Source organism: Hesperophylax consimilis, chromosome 26 (genome assembly GCF_061612785.1).
Source record: "Hesperophylax consimilis isolate HC1 chromosome 26, BYU_Hcon_1.0, whole genome shotgun sequence".
NCBI classification, from domain to species: domain Eukaryota; kingdom Metazoa; phylum Arthropoda; class Insecta; order Trichoptera; family Limnephilidae; genus Hesperophylax; species Hesperophylax consimilis.
Window position 1 is genome coordinate 19,364,992 of NC_142861.1, and position 20,536 is coordinate 19,385,527.

A 20,536-nucleotide genomic window follows, 5' to 3' on the forward strand; every position below is an offset into this window, starting at 1 on the left:
ATTATAATAATGATGGAGAAAATGGCAAAACCGGAAAATAAAGTATTGTGTTTTCGCTTTAAACTAAAGAAATTGTATTTAAGGCTTACTAGGAATAACAATAAACGAAATTAACGGAATGGAACAAATTATTCCAAATTTAAACTTGTTTCTGCCTTTATTATTTTAATAAAAAAATTATCCAAAGATTAGTTTATTAAAACAAAAGATTTCATCTACAACAGTGATACACAACCGGCGGCACTCGGTCTCTATCTTTCGGCCCACTTGGCCGAAAAAAGTACAAAAAATTGTGGTACTTTTTATGGATTAAATTTTATAGGAATACATGACGAATATATTTTTAAAATGCATACTTTGTTAAGTTCTGATATTTATTATACAGGATTTTCCAATAAGAGGTGTTATTTTAAATAGCCCGCTATTTCGGTAGATGTTACTTTTGAAGCTGTCATTTTTTGACATTTGACAAGCAAAAACTACGTTATTAATAAAAATGGAACGATACACGCTTCAACAACGCATTAAAATGATTAAAATTCAATTGAGTGAATCAAATGCAAATCATCTTTGGTGATGAGGCCCATTTCCACCTCGGCGGCTTCGCCAACAAGCAAAATTGTCGCATCTGGGGCTCGGAAAACCCGAGAATTATTGTTGAAAAGCCTCTTTATCTTTAACTTATGACTGTTTGGTGCGGTTTATGGTCCGGCGGAGTTATTGGACCTTATTTTTTCGAAAATGAGGCTGGAGCAACAGTTACGGTGAATAGATTGCGCTATCGAGAAATGATTAATGATTTTTTATGGCCGGAAGTGGATGGTATTGATCTGGACAACGTTTATTTTCAACAAGACGGCGCTAAGTGCCACACAAGCAATGAAACCATTGATCTTTTACGATTGAATATCAAAATAACACCTCTTATTGGAAAACACTGTATTTAAATCTCACAATATGAACAACACAATTTAAATCCTATTTTATGTGTACTTACCCTATTTCATTAATAAATATATTTTTATTTCCTCGCTTCTTTCTGCTTGACAATAGATGATTAATGATTTTTTATGGCTGGAATTGGATGGTATTGATCTGGACAACGTTTACTTCCAAAAAACGGCGCTATGTGCCACACAAGCAACGAAACCAGTGATCTTTTACGATTGAATATCAAAATAACACCTCGTATTGGAAAACCCTGTATTATATATTATAGCAATCGTTTGAATTGTTGGGTGCTATGATCAAAATATTTAATGGTTTCCGTTCTGCTTTAGAAAATACGAAAGGATATCACGACAAACTTTTCCAACTTCAATATTTTAAACTAGCTGACATGGACTCGGCGTTGCTAGGAGTTATGAATGGTTTGAGCAAAGTTTTGAATCTTCATCTGTGATCCCCGACTTCTTATACCATTCAAAATACTCTCTAAACACTCCTGGCACTAATGAGAACAAACTATAAAATTTTCAATGAAATTAGTCGAGTAGTTTTTGAGTCTATAAGGCACACACATACAAATACTGCCTACTATTTACATAAAAGAAGAGGATACAACATTTGACGATTTAGAATGGAGATGGTATTCGAATGCAACGTTGCGTTGTGTCAAGTAATCGGTGAAAAACTTTAAAAAATCGGTGATAAATATTTATTTTAATTTTTTTTTTTTTTCGTAGATTAAGGACGGGTTGTTTCGGAGAATTTGAACAATTCATCAAATTTCAACGTTCATTTTTGGGTTCTGTGAAAGATTTATTCAAGTTCTGTTTTTATATCATTGTAGGCTAGTTGCTTGACAAAACTGAAATAAAAACAGAACTTGAAAATGAACGTTGAAATTTGATGAATTGTTCAAATTCTCCAAAACAACCGGTCCTAAGGAAAACAAATGAAAAATTCATCAAATTTAAATGTTGATTTTCAAGTTCTATGAAGGTTCTATTCATTTAATGAATTATTCAAATTCTTTGAAACAACCCGTCCTAAGCCATTTCAAGCAACGTTTCGATTTTGAATGATAGCCTTTTACCAGGGCGATACTAAGAGTAACTGCCACTATAGAATATAATTATAACGGTATCAAGTTTAATTGAATTTTCACACGTGCCAATATTCTCACTTCTCAGAGGTAGGAATATGTTAACATTGTTAGTTATACTTAATCAAACATTATCCAAGAACATTAGACTGAACTCATGAAATATGCATAACTCCGAATTTGGAATGGAAATCAGTGAAATTAATATGGCAATGTACAACTGTTCACTTCTCCACGAAAAAGAAAAAGACGACAAGAAAATTAGTTCTCTGACAGAATATTTATTTATTAATATAAAGTTTTTTTACATACATTTTTCGACATGTGTCTCACTAGGGTACACCTGTGTCGAGACAGACGTATTCAGGTACTTAAAGATTACTTACAAATTATAAAATTATTGAATCTATTATTTTATTTTGTATGTGAATTATTGTTGTTACTGTTTACGTCTAATTTGGTTTACATATGTTTGTGATAGTGGGACGCCCAATACTTGCTATCTCTTTCTTTATTTCATGTTTGAATTTGGTCATTGACTGTTTTCGTCTAATAGTGGCTGGTAGTTTATTGCATAGTTTGCAAGCTATGTATTTAAAATGTCTTTGCCCAAAGGTGGTTTTAGCAAAAGGAGTTTGGAGAAGTTCTTTGTTTTTGGCTCGGGTATTGTGTATCGTTTGAGTTGGTTTGTATAGTGTTTTTCTGTTTTGGTGTAAATTAATCAAGATAGATCTTGCAAAAAGCTGGTTTATGTCCATAACGTTGATAGTATTGAAGATAGTATCAGTGCTGGTAGAAAGAGGAAGTTTGAGAATTATTTTTATGATTAATTTGTGTGCTTCAATAATGGGGTCGAAGGCACTAGAATAAGTATTATTATTATTATTTAATAAGGAGGAGCATTCTGTTTATGCGCCCATGTCTGATTTCACAATAAGCTTAACAGTAATTAAGTTGTTTTAATTTGATAAGTTAATCCTTTTTTCTCTCCGAATAACAATCCAATAGCGCTTTACATCGTATTATATTCAATGTATATCATATATGTGAATCAGATACTCGAGTCAGTCCATGTCAAGAGTCAGCATAATAGAAGAGTATGTATGAGACGATGTATGAATGTGAATGAGGCAAGGAGTGTGTGCCAAGACCGAGTTGTTTGGCGGTCCGTCCTCTCTACCTACAACTGCGGGAAAACGGCGTGATGATTGGTTAGTTAGTTAGTTAGGTATGTTTAGACCACCAGGCTACCCGCGGAAAATGTTGCTTGTATTGTGATGGAGGACTTAGCCAGCCGAGGAATTGAACACACTACGCCTGGGTGGAATCCAAACGCTGTCAACTCGGCCACCCACCAAATAAATAAATCAAGTATGAAATATAGAAGAAATTAAAATAAGTATAAAAAATATATAATTTAAAAGGAAATAAGGGGTACAGAGTTTAAGAGAATATATGTAGTATACAATAAAAAATAAATTCAATTTACGAAATCAATGTATTAATAAGAAAAAAAAAATAAAATGGGTGTGTCAAGCCTACGCAAGACAGAAGTGAAACTTCTAGTATTCTTCTCTCTCTCTCTTTTCATTTCATTCTCTCTTTTTTTCTGTCTATTGACATATTTATAAGTAGCATGTGATAAAAAAAATTAAAAGTTATAAAAAAAGAAAAAAAAAATTAGTTAAAGCGGGGATCGAACCTCGGTTCTTCACGACCACAGTCGTGCGCTCTGCCTGTAGACAGCGAAGATGAGTTAGGAGAGTGAGTTAAACTAGGTATATAATATTTACACCTTGCTAATGTTTTCAGTATTATTAGGGCTTTTTTATACTAATTTTCATATATTTATTGGCAGGTAGAGTAGAAATTAATATTGTTTAGCGTTTGCCAACGACCATACCATGTTGAACACACCGGTTCTCGTCCGATCACCGAAGTTAAGCAACATTGGGCGCGGTCAGTACTTGGATGGGTGACCGCTTGGGAACACCGCGTGCCGTTGGCCTATTTTTTATTTTAATTTCATGTTTTTTTTATTTTTTTATCATTACTATAATTAATAATATCATAAAATTCTTTAACTTTTCAAGTATGCTACAGGCCTAAAATATTACTTAGTGGATTGATATTATGGTCAACCATTGAAAAAAAAAATTCCTACAAACTTATTAATGTAATTACGATCTTTTTCAAGCGCGTATGTAATGATTATTTTTATCAACCTCGCACACACCTTGCTAATTTTTTCAATATTATTAGGGCTTTTTTATACTAATTTTCATATATTTATTGGCAGGTAGAATAGAAATTAATATTGTTTAACTTTTGCCAACGACCATACCATTTTGAACACACCGGTTCTCGTCCGATCACCGAAGTTAAGCAACATTGGGCGCGGTCAGTACTTGGATGGGTGACCGCTTGGGAACACCGCGTGCCGTTGGCCCATTTTTTATTTTAATTTTATGTTTTTTTTCATTTTTTTATCGTTAACATCATAAAAAATTTTATATCATTCTTTAACTTTTCAATTATGCTACAGGCCTAAAATATTACTTAGTGGATTGATATTATGGTCAACCATTAAAAAAAAAAAATTCCTTAAAAACAAAAAAATAATATTCCATGGCCGAGAATCGAACTCGGATCAACTGCTTCGAAAGCAACTATGCTGACCATTACACCACCAACGCCAGTTGTCGAGATGAGCTAAGAAGCATTTATATTTTACTTCAAAACTTTTACTACATCAAATGAACTTTAATCGGTCCCGCATTTTCGTTTCGGTCATGAGTTGGTTTTACTCCTCGAAATTGCATGACGCGCGTAAAGAAGTTTCACTTCAAAAAATAACTGTTGATATTTTATATGTGTGAGTTTAATATCAAAATATTGAAACATAGATGAATTTAATAAGTATAGAATATAAGACATTGTAAGGACTAGAGAATTATAAAAAAAAAATATTTATAAGACGTAATTAAAATTATTTACATATGCCATCAAAGTGAGTTTGTATTACTAGGTAAGCAAATGTAAAAATATGGTAAACTGTTGATAAGTATGTGCAGTACAATGCAGTATAGAGTTACAGTGAAATATATGTGGATACATTTTTCTTGTTGTGTAAGTTTGTTCCATGCATCCACTACTCGAATTGCAAGGAAGTGTTTCCTAGGATTGGATGTAAAGTTGTTTCGTTATTTTTTTCGATTATCAACGGAGATTTGTATTTTTGTTGGTGGTGAAGATTTCTTGGATGCCATGTCAACTATAATGTCCAAATGAAATTTTGATTTCGATCTTTTATTTTAATCTCAATCAAATCACCCCTTTATTTTCTTTCTTAATGTTGGTAATCTTAGCTCCTTGAGTCTTTTTTCATATTGCAGGTCTTTTAAAGTTAATCTTAACTGAAGTTTATATTGCGTAAATGGGAAAGAGAAAGAAAAAGGTATTGGGTTACAATTTCAAATATAGTAATTTATAAGTATTTTTATTAAATTGATTCGAAGGAAGTTAAAAGTCTGAATTTTTTTATGACGACTAATTCTGCTGTTTTTTAGTTCCCTATCTGTCACTGTGCTTGGGAACGTTATAAACAAATAATCCACATTGTCATTAAAACCTTTATCGATTTGCTTGTGTTAGGGGTTCCTGAAATGACTTTAGCTGCATTTAGGGACTAGATCTGAATATACAAGGTAATTTCCAGTATTTTTACACTTTCCCACATCTTTAAATCTCACAAAAACATCAAATCAAGTATCTCATTGTCCTACCGGAAATTCTATGGAACTTGGAAAAAATTTGGCAAAAAGTGTTAAAAATGACTGAAAATATTATGTTCTTAAAGTGTCAACACCTTGATCGAACATTTGTATTTTTTATAAAAACATATTTTTTTAAAGATTTGATTGCATAATATTAGTTAAAACGAGAGTTTTTGAGTATAGGGGAGGCGAACCCACTAACATCGTGCGATTGTTTTTCCATTATAATTTTCGCAAGAATTTTTTTTTTCTCTATATTGTCACAGTAAGGATTATTTTTTTTAATAAATACAATTAACTCACTAAAAATGCAAACGTTGCCTCTAAAATAATGCAAAATTGAATTATTTAATGGCCTGTTTATCATAATTTTAAACGCAAGTAAATAAATATTATCTCTACTATATATTGGCTACACCTTTTGATTAAAAAAATAATTATTCAGTTTGGTTGGGTATTTTGCCTCAAGTTTTGTATGAAAAGGGCCGTGCAGCCGTTCCTCTTAACCCAATAAACAATAATTAAAAAATACTTAACATTATATATCAATATGAACTTACAATCTCGAATTTAAATACAAACGTTTTACTTCTATAAGTACTTGAGAAGGTATGCTAATTGGAAAGAATTATTTTTAATTCAATAAAAATAGTTTTATCATCAAAAATAATAATCATTTTCAAAATTTGAACTGATTGTAACAAGAATTCAGACAAAGGATAAAGTACCAAGCAAAAAAGTGACAAAATACCAACAACCTAATATTTTGTTTACTAGAAAATTATTTTAATTCGAAATTTGAAAATGCGCTTTTTTTTTAAGAATCTTGCCGAATACAGTCGATTTTTTTTAAAGTAAAGTGATTTTTCAAGGGTCTGCACTTTTCCATTTTCAAGAAAGCGATATTTGCTAACTAACTAAATTTACTATTTATTAAGATAGTAAATACAGGGTTTTCCAATAAGAGGTGTTATTTTGAATAGCCCGCTATTTCGGTAGATGTTACTTTTGAAGCTGTTATTTTTTGACATTTGACAAGTAGAAACTACGCCATTAATAAAAATGGAACGATAGACGCTTTAACAAAGCATTTAAATTATTAAAATTCACTTGAGTGAATCAAATTCAAATCATCTTGAGTGATGAGGCCCATTTCCACCTCGGTTGCATCGTCAACAAGCAAAATTGTGGCATCTGGGGCTCGGAAAACCCAAGAGTTATTGTTGAAAAGCCTCTCTATCCTCAAAGTGTGACTGTTTGGTGCAGTTTATGGTCCGGTGGAGTCATTGGACCTTACTTTTTCGAAAATGAGGCTGGAGCAACAGTTACGGTGAATGGATTGCGCTATCGAGAGATGATTAATGATTTTTTATGACTGGAATTGGATGGTATTGATCTGATCTTGATTACTTTCGACAAAACGGCGCTACGTGTCACACAAGTAACGAAACCATTGATCTTTTACGATTGAATATCGAAATAACCCCTCTTATTGGAAAACCCTGTAAAACAATAATTGATAAACGTCGGTCGCTGCGCACCCAAAACTTTGAGCATTTGCTAAGGGGGACTGCGGACGAGTGTTCCCAACTAGTTCGAAAAACTTTTGTGAAACTTTCAATAATAATATCGGCGTGTACAAATTGAATACATTCAAACGTGTACTGTATCCTCTTTAAAAAAACGATTTGCCTCTACTTTCCTCTTAAATAATTATGTGTGGACGATACCGCTAAACAGAATAGCTTTGATATATTATCAGAGCCAAGGCAAGCGTTTTTTATAAGCGAGGACATAACGGTGAGCGCTCACATTTACTAAATTACTTTCTCGTATGAAGTGTGTGACCCTGAAAAGCCTACAACTGATATTCCTTTAGCCTTCAGCGGAAATGTAAGCACGGAGGTTGGAGCGGTAGACCGACTGTACCATCGTTTCTCAACCTTAAAAATTAAAAATAAAATAAAAACCGATACCTTTCCTTTATTTATTTCAATGTTTTACATAACTGAGATTTTTCTTGAGATTCACAACAAACTAATTGAAATATTGGCTGACAAAACTCCACAACTTGATTTTTTTATCTCAGGATATCCTTTTGACATGTGCACCGATTCATTGATACGCGGATGACAGTACAGTTCATGATAGCTTTTTGTTTGACAAGCCCCCAAAGGGCACACAAACTCCAACGGCTCGGAGGGCTTTGAAGCAGAGAATGGACGGTTATCTCGAGAGTATTTCCTCCCGGGGTAAAAATAATCTCGTCGAATTTAATGTTTCAAAGACCCAATCCTGTCTGCTTACGTCTAAAAGGGATCCAAATGATAATCTAGTCTCCTTCAACGGAAGCAATCTTCCAAACAGGCTTTCCATTGATATGCTTGGTGTAACTATAAGTGACCAGCTCAGGTACGGGGGCTCCATCGAAGCCAGAGTAAAGTTGGCCTCTCAGAAGCTGGGCGTACTGTACAGGGCCCGCAGATACTTTAATAGTACACAACTGCTGACCCTTTACAAATCGCAAGTGAGCCCTACTGTCGAATTTGGCAGCCTTCTCTGGTCCGGAGCCCCTAAATACCTGAAAAAAACCCTTGACTCTGTGCAAAAACGGGCGGTCCGTTTGATAGATTCCCCAATCTTAACAAACGGACTGCAATCTTTAGAGCACAGGCGTCAGGTAGGTATGCTGTCCTTGTTCTATCGGTATTACAATGGAAGATGCTCTGAGGAACTAGCGTCATTGATCCCTTCGGCACCGGTGCGTAGTCGGGATACACGCCAAACGCGCGCCCAACATTTGTACACAGTTGACATTTGTCACAAGAGAACGGGTCGCTTCTACGATTCGTTCTTAAGTTCAACAGCTCGGCTGTGGAACGAACTGCCGGCCTCTGTGTTTCCTCCCTCCTACAACATGGGACTCTTCAAGACCCATGTTCACTCCTTCCTCTCCACAAAAAGAACCATCACACAGCATCCCCAAAGATGACATAGGCCCTGAGGGAAATTATTTTCTCCAGGGCATCCTGTGTGGAGTTAATATAAAAAAAAGATTAAGATAAGTTTTGAATTACACGAAAATGTGAATGCGGAAGCTTTGAAACAGTTTCAATGGCCTCCGCGGTCGAGGAGTGAGGCTTTTAACTAGCAAACCAGAGGTTGTGGCTTCAAGCGCAAGTAAATTTTATATAGATAATTTGTGTCATTTCACAATTTGCTCATTAAAAATAACACGTGATTGTTTTAACGCATTTGGGGCAAAAGCAATGTCATAATGTGAATTGGCTACCATTTTGTTAGAAATGAAAAAAATGGGTTATGTTTTCATGAAAAGTTTATTTATAGGTTTGCCCGAGATGCTAAGTAAAACGCTTTATTATTTGCGCAGGGCGACGAGAAAAACGACGATGAAATCCACGCTACGTTAAAACAACAAACCGGAAATTGGTCAAATAAGGAATAACAATAATTCCGCGTTCTATGCTCATACATCTACCTTGTATTAGCATTTTATAATCCCAATTTAATGAAATCGATTTTTCGTAAATAGACTTATATTTCTTACAGATTGCGACCCCCATACAACCTGGTCTTGAAGCCATAGGTTGAGAAATACTGGACTACACTATACTGCTAACTACTGGTTCTAGAGTAATCCCATAAAGGTCTACACGGTTTCAAAAAATAGTTAATCACTTTGAGCGACGATTCTAAAGGCTGAAGGCTGTTTGGGAGACAGGACACTAGGGGAGGTTGATTAAGTGTGTGATGGTTCCATGATAACTCAACACAGTGACAATTCAACACACTTTTAAAAAGTTTTTTTTAACCCAACCTAACCTACCCCAACCTACTTAAAACCGGTCAGCAACGTAAGCAGATATACACGATAAAATAACGATAGCAGTCAAGTACAATAAGCGTGTTTACACGTCAACGCGTGTGTTTCCACAAAAATCGTCATAACTCCGTTATTCTTCTAGTGACATCCCTAAAACAAAAAGTAGAATATTCGTATTGAATGAAGCTTTACATCTCTATTCAAAGTTATCCATAGAAACCCGTAAAAAGACCTACTCAGTGGAAGCAAATTTTACCCGCCAAATCGTAAAACGACGCCAAGAAAGCCGTTTGACGTGCCGACCCGCCTCGCAAGTTTAATTATTTTTTTAAAAATATATTTTGTATGAAATGGTCAAAAAGTGAAGTGACAGAATTGTTTATTGTACATTTGTACGATGAAATAAGTGTTTTTTTTTACATTATCCGTGATTTTAGTATCGTTTTTACATAAAACATTACAGGTGAGTCATTTTTACAATTTTTTCATGTTTCCATTCTAAATTTAAATATTTACAAATGTTAATATTTATTTATGATACAACAATTTGAAAGCCTATTTTGTAACCTTTCTAAAACAGTTTTTACTATTCGGCTCCGTTCAGTAATGTTTCATTTATAGAGCTTTGATTGTGAGGCGGTAATACACAACGTTTTCGTGAAATTGACATTTCGATAAAGACATTTTAGCTTCAAGTTCGCGAAAAGTCGGAGGGGTTAAGCCAGTTAGTAAAATTTTTGTTTCATCACTTTCCATGACTTTATATAACTTTTTAAATATGTTATGAATTATCATTTTTTTTTAAATTTTTTATTTATATAATATTTGAAAAATTTTTTTTTTTTCATAGGTAAATACAGGATATTAACAAGATATAAAACAATAGAACTTAAAGTAGCCTTTCCTCACCATAAAGAGACAATGCTCTTGTTTTTGGTGAGGGAACTCTAGTTCAATTATGTACATGTTATGGTAAATAAATTAAATTATTATTATTTGATAAATCATTGTGATGATTTATCCGGTCACCTTAGAATATAAAGCAACACGTATTCATGCAGCTGCACTATCTAGGTAAATATAATTACGAAATGCGAAAAGATTAAAAAAAAGCTATGAACACGTGTTCGGACATCTCATAACACATTCATGTTTTACTGGTCATTTTTTAGGAAATCTGTCAATTCATTAGTAAAAGACCTGCAGTACCTTTTTTAACAGGAACTCGAATAATTTTACCAGATTTTTAATAAATTATCAATATTTATATGAGCAAGATTTCTCCATGTGTGAGGCTGAAGGTAGTGGGAGGGGAAGGAGATGAAGAGGAGGAAGGTTGGGAAGTGCTTGACTATTCAGATCTGCTGAAGCCATTTCAAGTAACGATTCAATTCTGAATGGTGGTCTAACACCAGAACTATACTGAGAGTATTTCTTACAGCCTGGAACATGCCGCAAGTATACTACAGGGTTTTCTAATAAGAGGTGTTATTTTGAATAGCCCGCTATTTCGGTAGATGTTACTTTTGAAGCTGTCATTTTATAACATTTGACAAGTAGAAACTACGCCATTATGAAAAATGGAACCATACACGCGTCAACAACGCATTGAAATTATTAAAATTCACTTGAGTGAATCAAATGCAAATCGTCTTGAGTGATGAGGCCCATTCCAACTCGGTGGCTTCGTCAACAAGCAAAATTGTCGCATCTGGGGCTCGGAAAACCCAAGAGTTATTGTTGAAAAGCCTCTTTATCCTCAACGTGTGACTGTTTGGTGTGGTTTATGGTCCGGCGGAGTCATTGGACCTTACTTTTCGAAAATGAGGCTGGACCAACAGTTACAGTGAATGGATTGCGCTATCGAGAGATGATTAATGATTTTTTATGGCCAGAATTGGATGGTATTGATCTGGACAACGTTTACTTTCAACAAAACGGCTCTACGTGCCACACAAGCAATGAAATCATTTATCTTTTACGATTGAATATCAAAATAACACCTCTTATTGGAAAACCCTGTATGTATTAATATAACTATCCCGAAGCAAAGTGGGGGATGAGGTATTACCCAAAATTACTATCGTCCTTATTTTAGCTTAAATATTTGACATATCGTTGTAGTATTTTACGTATTCCTGCGCAAATACATAAGTTACCATTAATAATTGACTGAATTATTAGGATTACTATAGTTTAAAAGAAAATACAGAAAAATGCACGGGGTCGTCGGAAGACCCACTTGGTTACAGAAGTTTTGTTTGGCATCTTGGCCTGTCAAGAGTTAAACGAATAAATTATTGTAAAATAACACAAATTCATCAAATTAAATTTACTTGCGCATGCCAGGATTTGAACCCGCGACCTTCGGATTGCTAGCGAGAGCCTTACCCCTCGACTACGGAGGCCGTCAAAAATCCTCGATTATTTAATTATAGTTTTTTATTTTAATTTATTTTATTTATTTGGGAAAATCAACAGATTATTTACACATATAAAAATAAACTAAAGAATAAAGATAAAATCCAATAACAGATTTTCACTTAAAATTATAATAAAAATAAAATATATTAAAAAAACCTAAGGGTTCTGTACCCGTCGCCTGAGAGATTTACAAAAAATACAATATTGTAAATAATAGATAAAAAATAATAGAAGGTGTAAGAACACAAATAAATTAAAATTTAAAGTTAACAGATGTACTAATAACCATGTAAATTTAAAAAAAATAAAGTTAATTGATATACCAATAACTAATAATTTCAAAAATTTAAAGTTAACTGATATACTAATAACCAGCTAAAATTCAAAACATAATGTATTGTAAAATTGCAGCAATCAATAAGAGCACTAGACAATAGCAATAATTACAATATAATAAATATATACCTACAACTAAATTGAACACATGAGTATATATTGGAAGGCAAGTAACTGGAAAGGATTCAAAGTAACATCATGATAACATCCAGTAGAATATTTAAAATTATTTAATGTTAGTTATGACATATCTTTTAAAGGTTCTTAAATTACATGTGAATATTTCCAGATAATTAAAATTCTTATTAAATATACTACAGGCTCTGAATATAAACGCATTTTGTCTGATATTAGTAGAACATTTATGGAGATGAAAAAGTTATTTTTCTCTTATTTTTCTAGTATTTTTATTAAAGAGTCCTGATAAGTCTCCAAGTAAAGTAGACAAAACAAACCACGTAATTATTGCGTTTTGTCAACATTCACCGCCTGATCCAATTTTTGTAAAAAAAACGTTGCCAAAAGCATGCTTAATTTAATTTTGTGAATCTCAGAATATATATGTTTATATTATTTTAATTTAACTAAGTGAAATGTGTAATAAATGAAATCCAAAAACAAGTTTGTCAAGTGGAAGATTTTACAATTCAAATCTAAGCTTGTAAAACGAACCCATTAGCAATCTTCAAGCGAATATCTTTTCAATCCTAAAAACACACGATTTAAATATTTTTTTGTTGTTATCGAGACAATTGTTAGAGTGCTTTAAAAATAATATTTTACTATTGAAGAAGAATAAAATACTTATAAATCTAAAAGAAAAACGCAACAGAACAAGACACAGAAAAAAGTTACTCTCGCAACTGCGAATCGAACCCAGAATTTCTGTCTTACCAGGTCAACGCTTTTAATCACTCAGTCATTGAGATCTATGTCATTTTATGAAATCATTCATCTCTAATCTCTAGATAGTTTAAAATAAAGTCGCTATCCGCGTCAGTCTGTTTGTGCGCTTAGATCTAGAACTATGCAACGGATTTTGATAGAATTTAGAACATTATTTAGAAAAAAATTCCGGAAGGTTTATGTACATAATACGTACATTCATATTACATTTATAGAAAGTAGAGAAAAGTCGATGTTTTGTAATCAAGTTGTAAATAAAATATTTTCGGGTGCTTACATTGTTAACGCTGGCTAAACCTTATGAGCTAAAGCAAAATAATGTAGGACAGAATTGCATATCTTAAAAAGGTCTACAAAACCGTCTGTAATGGTATCCATCTCCTAAGAATAAACCCCAGTAATATTAGAAATTCTCGCCAAAATAAATTTGTATCACCCGACCAGAAATGCAAGACAAACTCTGTGACAATTTCAAAATAACTTATCAGGATTACGCACCTATAAATCTACTGCATAGGGATTTGGGAATGTTGTCGACATATTAATTAGAGTATTTCCATATTAGAGATGAAACGAATTCTTCATATACTGTAACTGAAATGTACAAGCTTTCCACTCCGTAGTAAATATACATTTATCCCATATTTCTCCATTATTATTTATGTTTTACACTGGCTGCACATTGAATTTAATTAACAGAAGTGTGTTTTCTATATTATTTCATATGTGTTTAACTCGTGCGTTATGCGTTGTAACTTAACGTATTTTATAAATCAATACCAAGTATCTACTTGCTCTACCATTGTTACAATGTGTAACAAATAATTAACACAAATGTAATACTTAACATTAATTTCATGCAAAAGCCCACTAGAGTGTAAATGAATCAGTGAGATAAACATTTATTTCATGAGATGATTTAATATACGAGATTGCCAGAAATTATGGAAATTAATCAGGTAGCATTGGCTGATTGGTTAGAAGCATTATCCCTGTAAGACAGATATCCTATATTCGATTCACAGTTGCGACCGTTACGTTTTTAAATTCGGTATTTTTCTTTTTTGTTTTGTTTTTTTTTCAATAGCTCCACACAGGAGGCCCTGAGAAATCTGGGAGTCACAATCACTGTGTCCAGTCACTGTGTCCACCGTGAAGAAGTCAAAAAGTCTCCCTCAACCAGTCTCAATCAGTAGCAATCTGGCCTGCCAATTGGTGGGCAGAGGCATCCGTCATAAAGACCCGGACAAATGGGACGGCCACCGTTGATGATGGTTAAGACTCTCGACTATTAAATACGATTCATATCAATATTCTCGACTCTAGAATATTCTATGGTAAGAAAAAACATATAATTAAGGTGTACGTTTTCTTTGATGATAAATAATATAAAATTAAAAAAAAATGTAGAAACAACAGAAGATATGTAAAAATAAAAATTGATATTATCAGTGGAAGTTTTAAACCAGACATAAAAATAAGGTACCTACTAAAGTTTTTCATAAAGAAGAATTTTATTTTCAAATATTGTGCCATTTGTACAGTTAAAAAAACACCAAGTAGATGATAGAGATTACTAGAAATGGCTTTTGAAGTATTTTGTGATCAGATCTCAGTAGCCAGGTACTCCCCCACCTTCCTCTTACACATCTCCTTCCCTCCCCGCTACCTTTAGCTTCACAAAACACCTTAATTGGGTATACCATAGTCTCATTGCCTCCAAATGGTTGGGAGCAGTTAGGTATCTTGTATGGTATTCACAAAAAAAACTCACTGCATCAACCCAGGCACTCCTGCTAAGTCAGCAAACGTAGCGAACCACTCGAAGGGAACCATGGTAGAGGTTTTGGTTCACGCAGCAGCAGTATTTCAACATTCGCTTAGATTTATTAGGACGGGTTGTTTCAGAGAATTTGAATTTATTTCAGTTCTGTGAAGCAACTAGCCCATGATGATACAAGAACAGAACTTGAATAGGACTTTCACAGAACCCAAAAATGAACGTTGAAATTTGATGAATTGTTCAAAATTCTCTGAAACAACCTGAACTTAGTATTATTTTGTTAAGTACAACCTGCTAAAGTTTTCACAATAAATTAAAAAATAATTTTGTTAGATCTCATAGTATAACAGCGGTTTTACGAGAAACAGTGGGATGGAACAATTATTATTACAAATATTGAACACCTGACTTATCCAAATTTGAAATGAAGCTTTGGTAATAATCTCGGCAGCTGTACGGCCTGGATACAATGAAAAATCAACGTCTGTTAACAGTTGAAATTAATATGATATTAAAATAATCTCGAAACGCTATCAGGTCCCAACTTCTCAAAGAAAATCTATCCAGGGATATTTCTAATATAGCAAGAAGACCTATTAAAAAAAAACTCTTATTTCTAAATTTAATATTATGCAAATTATCCTATTTCGAATAATATTCCAATTTGAAAATCATTAAAAGCCTTTTCCAGAAAGATAATTGAGAACGCTATCTGAGACAACATTTCGAAATTTGAGATAATTTCTAGACAATTTCTTGGAAAATTTCGATCATCAAAAAGGGAAGGAAAGGAATTGTCACCCACATCAAATTTATCGCGTCTATAAAGTGAAATTACGAAATGGCTTAACCTTAGTATAAGTTTGCAATTTTGGCAGAAATGTTTATTGCGTTTAGAAAAATAATTTATTTCATTGTTTATTTATTTTATTTCAACGCCTTTTATTAGAGCTATGAAACTTTTTGTAGATTTGTCTATTGTATATTATTCTATTCGTTTAACAAAACGTAGTTAAACAGTAAGGCCAATAGTTATTTTCCAAGAGTTTTCTTGACGACATAATTTTGTTTTCATTAAATTTTAAACGTATCTTTAACTTATCTGTGTAAACAAATATTTGTTTTTATTGAAGTTTTTATAGTCAATAATTAAAAAAAAAAATTATAATCACGAGTGACAGCCGTTTAGCTTTCTGAATGCATTATGTGGTTAAGACGGGGTTTTTATACATCTGTATATACACCCGCAATTGGCGCTAAGAAACAAATACTTCAAAGTAGCGAAGCTAGCAGTCCACAATGGAGTGCTAGTACCTATACTGATGTATGGAAGTGAGGCATGGAGTTGACAGATAAAGGATGACAGTAGACTGAATGCTGTATAAATGAGATCCCTGAGGCGTATGTGTGGTAAAACTATGTATGATCGTGTGAGAAATGTGGAGATTCCCAAAGGCTGATGTAAGCGTAATGAGTATGATCAAGAAAGTTACCCTTAGATGGTTTGGGCATGTAGAGCGAATGAAGAAAGGAGTGTAAGGAGAATATATGATGCAAATGTGAAGATAGCAGAAGTCGGAGAAGCCCGGGGAAGACATGGAAGACACGACAAGTGAATCAGATACTTGAAACGGGCCATGTGAAGAGTCAGAATAATAGAAGAGTATGTATGAATGTGAATGAGGCAAAGAGTGTGTGCCAAGACCGGGTTGTTTGGCGGTCCGTACTCTCTGCCTACCCCTGCGGGGAAACGGCGTGATGGTTTGTTAGTTAGTTAGATACCTAGGTATATAATCTACCTTTGCAGAAAAATTTGATAAGGTAAAAATAATTAATATTAATAACACACCTTATTAGATACCTAGATTAAATTTTATTTGATTAATTTGTGTTATTAACTCATTTAAAATAATATATTTATTTATATAATGTATCATTCAATGTAAATTTTCTTTGAAATAAATAAAATATTAATATAATAAAATATAATTATATAATAAAATATTTTTACTAATTAAGTTTTTCCCAAAATATATATATTCATCGTAGACTTGTAAAAAAGTTAATAGATGTCGCATGATAAAATAAAAATGGATATATTTATCCAAGACACTATCTAGGCTGCAAATAAAGAAAGCAGCCAATAAAAATATTTGTTAGGAAAATGAAGATGATGTTGGTAATTCTTTTCGAAGTTTAGTACAAGGGGATAGGGATAATATTTCTATTTTTGAGACCGATAATTCGTGGTGGAATTCCATTATACCCCTATACACTATAATATATTAGGATAGGGATAAGTTGGATTTCGTGATTTTTCAACGATTTTTCACTTTTTAGCTAACATGACAACAATATTTAAAAAACAATAAACGCCCGGGTTACCGGCAAAAAAAAAATATATTCATTTAAAAAACAATGCATGTAGCTCATTCAAGTGGGTAATTATTTATATAATTTTTTGGAAAATGTTGACCCTTATAAAGACATCAAATTCTAAAGTAAGCCAAAAAATCCAACCTTCAGCCTTACAGGCTACAGGGTGATCTCAAAAGTTTTCCGCTACATAAAAAAGGGATAGCTTGTTTCCAGTACATTATTCAGAGGATATCAAAGACTTGTCTGGCGAATAAAGTTTTTATTTGCGCTGTTTGGCGCCAATATTGATTGTCAAAAGGCCGAGATCGAAAGTTTATATATGTTTATTGGCCAATTTACAGAACTTTGTCAGGGACGACCAAAGTTTATTTTATTTCATTTTATTTTACTAGCAGAAGACAGTTAGGTTGTGATGGCTGGGAGAAATGACGTAGACCTTCAAATTATTTGAATAATTAAACAGCGGGTTTGATTCTATACCTTAAAATTTCCTGGATGTCACTTTTTACTATCACAGTAAAATGAGAAAAGCAATGCGATGGTATGACACCAGATGTTGGAAACGTGAATCTACAAGTAAACATATATTTTCTTATTTTTTAAAATGTTTTTATTCTTTTTTACAAGCAGTTTGTCAGTAGGTTACTTTAGCAATATTCATTATAACTATAAAGCACACGTACATAACGAAAAGTCACAATATGGAAAATAGATACAGAAGAATAACATTTCAAGTGACTAAAATACGAAGGCATAAAATACATAGACAAATAGATATAACACAGTCAACATAATTATAGGCATACACATACTCAAAGGCACACTACATAATTAAAAACCAATCACAGGCATATTTATACAATTACATGCATACTAATATATTTCAATATAAAAAAAATCTTTATCTAAGTACTAAACATTTTTTAGCTTTATAGTAAAATCATCGACCGGTCAGTGGCTGAGTTGGAATCGCGTTTGGGTCATCAAGCATCAATACTGTGGTGGTAGTAGGAGATTTTAAAATATTGTCAGGTTATTCGTGACCCAGGAATGTTTGTCTTTCTTTAAAAAACAAGTTTTACAATTCCTTTCGAAGACGAAAACTTTTGCGCATAAAAAAACCTACAAAACATCAGAACGTTTAAAAATCATCATTTGATTAAAAACAGGTCTGTGACCGCGTTCGAAAAAAATTTCAAATTTTCTCTAAAATAAGGAATTATGCAATTTGTTCAAAGAAACGTTACTATTTCAATGACAATTCGTAAAAGGTAGGTAATATTGAAAAAAATACTATATTAAGAAAGTCCAAATAAATACGACGAATTCATATAAAAAAAAATCTTTACTGAACCACAAATTAAATTAAAACGAAGAAATTGTTAAATCGAGTTAAAACAGAATTTCAGTACGCTCAGTTCAACAAAACGAAGTAAAATAGATCTTGCCTTATATTTCCGAGAATTAAATGGACATTTTAAACCAGAAAATTCCAGACGAAAAAGCTGTGTAAAATTATTTCATGACGCCAGAGCTCGCTTTTAGTAATTTTTTCGGTTTCGTACAATTAGTTTTATACTTTTATACAAGATATTGGAGTTGATACGTGTGGCATCATACACTGCCTAAAAATAATAAATAAAAAATACGGATCTCTCGTGGCTAACCCTGAATGAGTTTATATTAAAAAGGGACTGAAACTGTGAAATTTCAGCAAAATGTCCGATTTTCAGCAAACAGCGGTCCGATGCCAGATACCAAGAGATAGGAGAAGGGGGAAGATAAGATATAAAGGGTGATCCGAAGGATTGGTTTCGGCCATTTGTGTATTTATTATTAAAGCTAATTGTTCACGGAATCGTTCATCCGGCGATAGCTATGCTCTAAAATAACAAAAAAAGATAGTACAGAATTTCTCTACGAAATTGTTTTCTGAAATATTTATTTTCTTAAATTGATTGCGCTTATACAGAGAGCCATAGCCATTCTAGAGAATAAAACAAACGCTGTTTTGCATCACCGTTTGACTTTTGAAGACATTGTTCCGATCAGTAATTTTTATTACGACGCGCGACGTGACATTTTTATGTTAGTAATGTAAACTCGTGGCAATGAGTCAGTTGGTAACTTATGATGTACTCGTCAAACGTCACTGAGAAACGGTATTTTGTCATTACTGTCGGAAGTGTCTGTACATGCTCAAATATACAGGGTTTTCCAATAAGGGGTGTTATTTTGATATATCGTAAAAGATAAATGGTTTCGTTGCTTGTGTGGCACGTAGCGCCGTCTTGTTGAAAGTAAACGGTCCAGATCAATACCATCCAATTCCGGTCATAAAATATTATTAATCATCTCTCGATAGCGCAATCCATTCACCGTAACTGTTGCTCCAGCCTCATTTTCGAAAAAGTAAGATCCAATGACTCCGCCGGACCATAAACCGCATCAAACAGTCACACGTTGAGAATAAAGAGGCTTTTCAACAATAACTCTTGGGTTTTCCGAGCCCCAGATGCGACAATTTTGCTTGTTGACGAAGCCACCGAGGTGAAAATGGGCCTCATCACTCAAGATGATTTGCATTTGATTCACTCAAGTGAATTTTGATAATTTCAATGCTTTGTTGAAGCATGTATCGTTCCATTTTTATAAATGGCGTAGTTTTTAATTGTCAAATGTGAAAAAATGACTGCTTCAAAAGTAACATCAACCGAAATAGCGGGCTATTCAAAATAACACCTCTTATTGGAAAACCCTGTACATAATTCAAAATTTGTGTTGTTTTGTTAAATTCTGCGTGACCTATTTATTATAAGCGGTATCGCTATTAAAATATGATGGGAACACGACAGAAACGGACTCACCGACAAAATATTAATTTTGCACGGGAGAAAAGAGGAGAATGAATTCGTTATTGGTTGGAAAACGGGTTAAATATTAAGGCGATGCACTACGTAGCAATACGAAATCATGTGCTTTTGGTTTGAACATTTGGTCGCCTAGAAATGTTTCAGATGCTTTAAATAAATAGCGCGAGT

At 33.2% G+C, this 20,536-nt stretch overlaps 1 protein-coding gene and 2 non-coding genes across 3 annotated transcripts in view; 2 read left to right on the forward strand and 1 right to left on the reverse strand.

Annotated features, from left to right (window-relative positions):
• The window catches only part of 5-HT2A (5-hydroxytryptamine receptor 2A), a 321,254-nt gene that overhangs the window by 138,821 nt on the left and 161,897 nt on the right, over positions 1 to 20,536 (reverse strand). The window lies entirely within an intron of this gene.
• LOC149411259 (5S ribosomal RNA) lies at positions 3,937 to 4,055 on the forward strand. The gene has a single exon (XR_016304934.1). It is a non-coding gene; the product is annotated as a 5S ribosomal RNA (ribosomal RNA).
• On the forward strand, positions 4,378 to 4,496 carry LOC149411260 (5S ribosomal RNA). The gene has a single exon (XR_016304912.1). It is a non-coding gene; the product is annotated as a 5S ribosomal RNA (ribosomal RNA).